Here is a 6,636-nt window from a genome sequence, read left to right on the forward strand (position 1 = left end):
AAAAATAACAGGCCCAAGAACAGAACCTTGAAGCACACCACTGGAAACATCCCTTTCCTCAGACCGATCTCCATTGATCACTACCCTCTGTCGCCTTCAACTCAACCAGTTCCTGACACAGCCTGTCACTTTGGGACCCATCCCAAGGGCACTCAGTTTATTTATCAGACGTCAGTGTGGAACACTGTCAAAGGCTTTGCTAATATCTAAATACACCACATCTAGAGCACATGCTCTATCCAATTCTCTGGTCACCCAGTCAAAGAAATTGATCAGATTTGTCTGACAAGACCTACCTCTAATGAATCCATGTTGCCTCCAGTCCTGTAAGCCACAGGATTCCAGAAACTTGACCATTCTCTGTTTTAAAAGCGTTTCCATTAATTTGCCTACCACAGAGTCAGACTTACCGGCCTGTAATTCCCTACTTCTTCCATACTTCCACTTTTGTGAAGATGGACCATATCTGTCCTTCTCCAATCCTCCGGTACCACTCTCGACTCTAGAAATGCTTTGAAAAGGTCAGTCAGCAGAGCTACCAGAACTTCCCTAAGTTCCTTCAGCCCCCTCAGATGTACACCATCTTGTTCCATCACTTTATCTACCTTTATTTTAGTTAGCTCCTCACGAACACAACCCTCTGAAAATCGATCAGGGTTTATTACTCCTCCATTCCTATTCACATTTGTCTTCTGCGGTTCTGCTCCCTGCGCTTCAGCTGTGAACACAGAACAGAAATATCTGTTAAGCAATTTGGCCTTTTCTTTATCAGCTTCTACATATTCCTCCCCTTCACCTTTGAGTCTCATAATACCACTTTTGCACTTCTTCCTATCACTAATATCTAAAAAAATATCTTGTCTCCCCGTTTTACTGTGTCAGCTATTTTTTCTTCCATTTGCATCTTTGCTTTACTGACTACACGACTTGCCTCTCTTAACTTTTCCAGATATTTTTGCCTGTCTTCCTCTTTCTGCAGTCTTTTGTACTTTATGAAAGCTAACCTCTCAGTCCTTACCTTCTCAGCTACTACTTTTGAGAACCAAAGCGGCCTTTTCCTCTTACTTAATTGCCTCACAAAAAGGTTTGTCTCCCTTACAATCACTCCTTTCAGTTTTGCTCACCGCATTTCCACTCCTTCCAGACATTCCCACCCACACAACAATTCCTTGATGTAAACCCCCATCTGAACAAAGTTAGTTTTTTTTAAATCTGGAACCTTTACTTTTCAATGAGCCCTCTCTATACCCATCTTAATATTAAACCGTACCAAGCAGTGATCACTGGATGCCAGATGATCACCCACTGTAACATCAAAACACTTTACCCGTTTGTAAGCACTAAGTCCAGTATGATCCCATCCTGCGTGGGTTCCATTACCAACTGCTGGAACAGTTCTCCTTGTAGAGAATCCAGAATCTCCCTAGTTCTAGAAGACCCCGTAATAGAGATACCCCAATCATCACCTATTAGCAAGACTCCCTTTTTTAGATATATTCTGAATGTCTACTATTAAATCTCTATCTACTTTTTCATCTGTGAAGGAGGTCTGTATATCATACCAATGTAAACATATTCACCATTACCTTTTTCCACATTGATCCACAGTGCCTCTTCCTTGCCCTGCAGATTCTGCAATTGTGTGGCTTTAATATGATCTTTAACATATAACACTACTCCTCCTCCTTTTAATCCTACCCTGTCTTTCCTGAACAGCCCGGTATAATTTCATCTTAGTCATGGTTCTCTGTGAACCACATCTCCGAGATCGCCACTACATCCAACCCCTCTTCTTCCATCACAGCTTCTAGATCCAGAATCTTGTTTCCTATACTTTGAGCATTAGTATATACTGCTTTCCAGACATTGCCCCCTTTTCCCATCCATGTAGAGGTATTCAGTGATTTACTTACCTGAGGGCTTATACTCACCCGGGAGCTTTGATCACCATGCCCCATCACTTCTAGTTTAAAGCCCTCTTCAGTAGATTAGCCAGCCTGCCAGCAAAGACACTTCTTCCCTTCTTTGATAGATGCACACCATCCCTACTCAGCAGCCCTTGGAAAATCATCCAGGAAGCCAAAATGCTCTCGATAACACCATCCACATAGCCACACATTCATTTCCAGGATGCGAGCTTCTCTTCCCTGGCCTTTACCCTTGACAGGGAGGATGGACAAGAATACCACCTGCGCACCCGACTGCTTCACCTTCTCTCTCAGAGCCAGTCACTTTTGTCAGTTGGTATTTCATAAAAGGCCATTTCCAAATTACTTTATAAAACTACCTCTTTAATCTTCAAAATACCCCAAACACTTCGGCCTAAATTCCCAAACTTGAGCTTGTTTTCTGGGCACTGGTAGATACCCATATCTCTGTTAAAAACACCATCCAAATGGTGTTTTTAACTGAGATTTGAGGTGTATACTGGTGCCTATAAAATAAGTGCCAGAATCGTGCCTACATAGGTGCTTTAGGTAGCCAAATGCTAAAGTATGTGGGGCCAATGCTGGAAGTGGTGTTAGGTGGCTTAACACACCTATATAGGCTCAGAAAACCTGGGGGAATGGGGGATTAAATGACTTGTCCAGGGTCACAAGGAGCAGCATGGGATTTAAACCCACAACCTCTGGGTGCTGAGGCTGTAGCTCTAATCACTGCGCCACATGTTTTGCTGGTTGGCGCCTAAATTATAAATAGGTGCCGGTATATTGGCAAAGACAACCCTAGCAAAAATAGGGTACGCCTAAGGTTTTCACATCTATCAGTACCTCAATTCAATTTAGATGCCACTAGGTTCAAATCTATAAATGGTACCTAATTCAACATTGACAACCGCTATGCACTGAATTGCACGGCACTTATCTTTTAGGCACCGTTTATAAAAACAGGGCCTTAGCTTTTATGAAGTTTCCTGACTTATTCTAGCTAAGCATTAATTTTCTATGAATGATTTGCTAAACTAAAACTAGTACCAGAAGAATACTGGAAAATAGAGAAATAATGAGATTTACTGTGTTGAGTAGGTTGCATTTTTGTAAGTCGACTCAGCCAAAGGTTGTGGTACGATCTAGTCATGCTAAAATATCACTAGCAGTGAGCCAGAATACGCTAAAACTCTGGCCATTTAATTTTTTTGATGATAGGCGATAGACCGACACAATCATATCTCCAAAGCAACTATCACTAAAAGTTAGATGTAAGGTGAGGCTTAAAAGAGTGAAATATGTGTACCATAAAAAAGAAGAGTAACAGGGACAATATGCGAACATTCAAATATTTCAAAAACATAAATAATGCACAAGAAGCAAATCATTTCCAAAAGCAGATTAAAGGGGGCAGACATAGGAGCAACATGAAAGAATAGCTATTCACATAAAGGGAAGAGAGTGCTTGAAATAGTTTCACGGTATATTTTAGGTAATTGATGCAAGAAAATGAACATACCGACCGACTACAAATCATTTCTAAAAGAAATCAAAACCCTGTTATTCATAAAAATTTATCAAGAAATCCTAACACATCTCCATGACTATCCCCACTCTTGTAAATTTCCCAGCAAAGTCTCAACCATGGAAACAGCACCCTCATTTGTAATTTTCCTGGAAATGTCCAGTTATCTTCTTTTGTAATCCGCCCAGAACTGCAAGGTATTGGCAGAATAGAACTCACGGGTCGCATTGAAGTGGAGGAAGAAATCTTTTTTCTAAAGGGTCCCATGGCAACAAGAGGGCATCTGCTGAAACTTAAGGGGGGAAGTACTTCTTCACCGAACGAGTGTTTGATCAATGGAATGGTCTTCCAAGCCAGGTGGTCGAGGCCAGTAGTGTGCTCAACTTCAAGAGTCGATGGGACAAACGGGTAGGGGTACCACAGAGTTATGCTTAAAAGATGGATACCTCAGGGAGGGAGGGTTAGTCTTGAGTGGGCAGATTTGTTGGGCCGCCGGCCCTTATCTGCCGTCATACTCTATGTTTCTATGTAATGTAATTTAACAAGTTGAAGTGTACACCTAAAGTATGATACTAAGCATATTTCCCTTTTTCTATTTCCTGACTCTGGAGGACTCAATGTGACAAGACATGGTAAAGTATGTCTCAATGGAGTACCAAGAACTGGGTAAGTGAGTAGAGGGAAATATGCAAAGTCTGTGTTTTGAGTGGTGTTTAAGGGTTCCTTTTACGAAGCTAATTTGCCAGCCGCGCTAGTCGCTACCGCCTCCTCTTGAGCAGGCGGTAGTTTTTCGGCTAGTGCGGGGATTAGCGTGTGATAAGTCACGTGTGAAAAGCCGCTAACGTGGCTTCGTAAAAGGAGCCCTAAGTGTTTTATGGATGCTTTAAAGAATGTGGCTGGGTTATTTAATGGTTGGATGGTTATATGGTAGAATGTAAAAGTATGTGAAAGGGAGGTGTATTATGAAATATTGTCACCACTCCTTCTCCCTCCCCACACTTTTAGTTATGAAGATGACAATGGCATGATGGAGATCAACTGCATCAGAAATTAATTTGGGTAAACTAGAGGGGACTTATGGTACTTGTTTGCCACTGTATTTCACGTCTGTATATTTCTGTATCTCTAATTTTAGACCACATCTACTGAAAAGTTCATAGAATCAACTTCATTCATGAAGATCCAAGTTATAGCTTTAGCCAAAGTAATGAATAACATGCCATCTTGGTAAAATGATTTTTTTCATAACTATATGCCAAATCATCTTGCTCTTGGCAAACTACAATACAATCCATAATAATTAAAACTGTAAAATTTACTTGCTTCAGAATAAATCTATAATGAAGTCCATTAAAACTAACTTTAAAAGTTAAAATAGTACTGTTCATGTCTTCATTAATGTCTGGATCTTAGACTATGATGAATTACAATGGGTATAAACCACAAAAGCCAGTTCATACACGTTAACGTGTAATCTTTTTACCTACCAACCAGAAATGATGATTTATGAAAGTTGTCATCTTCCAAGCTCCAAAATTACTAGCCAGTCAGAATTGAGACATACATTCAATGCAACCAGTAGTATAGGGCTTTCTGGTCTGTGAAGTGCAGGCGATTATCAAGGCAAGTCAGAAAACTCTGTTCTTTTGAATTTGAAAGATTCCAAACCTTGTACGCCGCAAGATTATTGAACACAGATGCTTCTCTAGTGGCTGTGATTAGTAATAGGATGACTGTTCTTGTTAATAGAATTTTCAGATCTGAGCACCGAACTGGGAGGTAAAATGTCCATTGGACTCTTTTCACCTTTTATGGTATAGTTTTAAATTGTCTTAATTGGCGCAAGGTCTTGAGGTACTTTCTCCACAGAACACTTTCCACCAGCTTTCCCAAAACATAAAAACGATGCATGTGAGCACTTCCCTATGAAACTTATATTGGTAACATAGTACTGATGGACATTCCCATTTGCTTTCTGTGTGTGTTTTATGTCAATGAAAAATAACACACATAAAGGAAATCCACTGAAGTGTGCTAACATTTTTACAAATGTTAACAGATGGTAAAATTGTTTTTAGTGCATGCAATCTAGTTTACATGTGTCCACAGCATTTCTGCTACTCATTTAGCTAACACATAAAAGTTCTAATGAAAGACACATTAAAAATGAAGTAATGAGATATAAAACAATGCGAAATATTATTTATTAAGACAAATAAATATGATTCATTTTAAAACATACTAATCTCAAACACAGACCTGTTAATATATAACAGCAATTTAAAGTCAAGGATGAGGTCTTAATTTAGATGACTAAATTATGGCCACTTATATGTAGGTAAATTTTCAGCCAAACCTAGGATCCTAAGGTGCTCATCTTCATAGCAGATGTATGTTTTGGTGATGGGACTAAATCGCGTGAGACAATGGCGCGCCGACAACTGAGCGCAGACAACTGAGCACAAGGTTGAAGGCGTGCCGAAGAAAAGCACTATTTTAAAGGGCTCCGACGGGGGATGTGGGGGGGAACCCCCCACTTTACTTAACAGACATCTCGCTGCTGTTGTGGGGGGTTTGGGGGGTTATAAGCCCCCACATTATACTTAAAACTGAACTTTTCCCCTAAAAAACAGGCAAAAAGTTTGGTTTCAAGTATAATGAGGGGGGTTACAACCCCCCAAATGCCCCACAATGCCAGCACGATGTCTGTTAAGTAAAGTAGGGGGGTTCCCCACTAACACCCCCCGTCGGAACCCTTTAAAATAATGCTCAGTCTGCGCTCAGTTGTCGGCGCGCTGTTGTCTCGCGAGATTTTGTCTATGAACCGTATGTTTCACAATGACCCCCCAAAAAATCCATTTGCCAGAAATGTCCAAATTATAATTTTCAAAAGGCAGAATTTGGATGCTCTACACTGCAGTTCATCTAAATGGCAAGGGAGTGTATTGTGGGTATGTTTAGGGCAAGAGTAGGGAGGAACCAAATTTAGGTTGTCCAGCAGTGATAATCAAATGGGAATAAATGTCTAAGTTAAAAAAGAAGAGCATCTTTAGTTAGACCTGTTTCAATCATGTCCAGAGTATGAAATTTGCACTGATTGAGTAGCTGAGCACTGGAGGAATTAAGACATGACTCCTCCTTAATTCCTCAGTGATGACTGCCCCCCCACCCCCCACATACACA

The sequence above is a fragment of the Geotrypetes seraphini genome, chromosome 5, assembly GCF_902459505.1.
Source record: "Geotrypetes seraphini chromosome 5, aGeoSer1.1, whole genome shotgun sequence".
Lineage (NCBI taxonomy): Eukaryota > Metazoa > Chordata > Amphibia > Gymnophiona > Dermophiidae > Geotrypetes > Geotrypetes seraphini.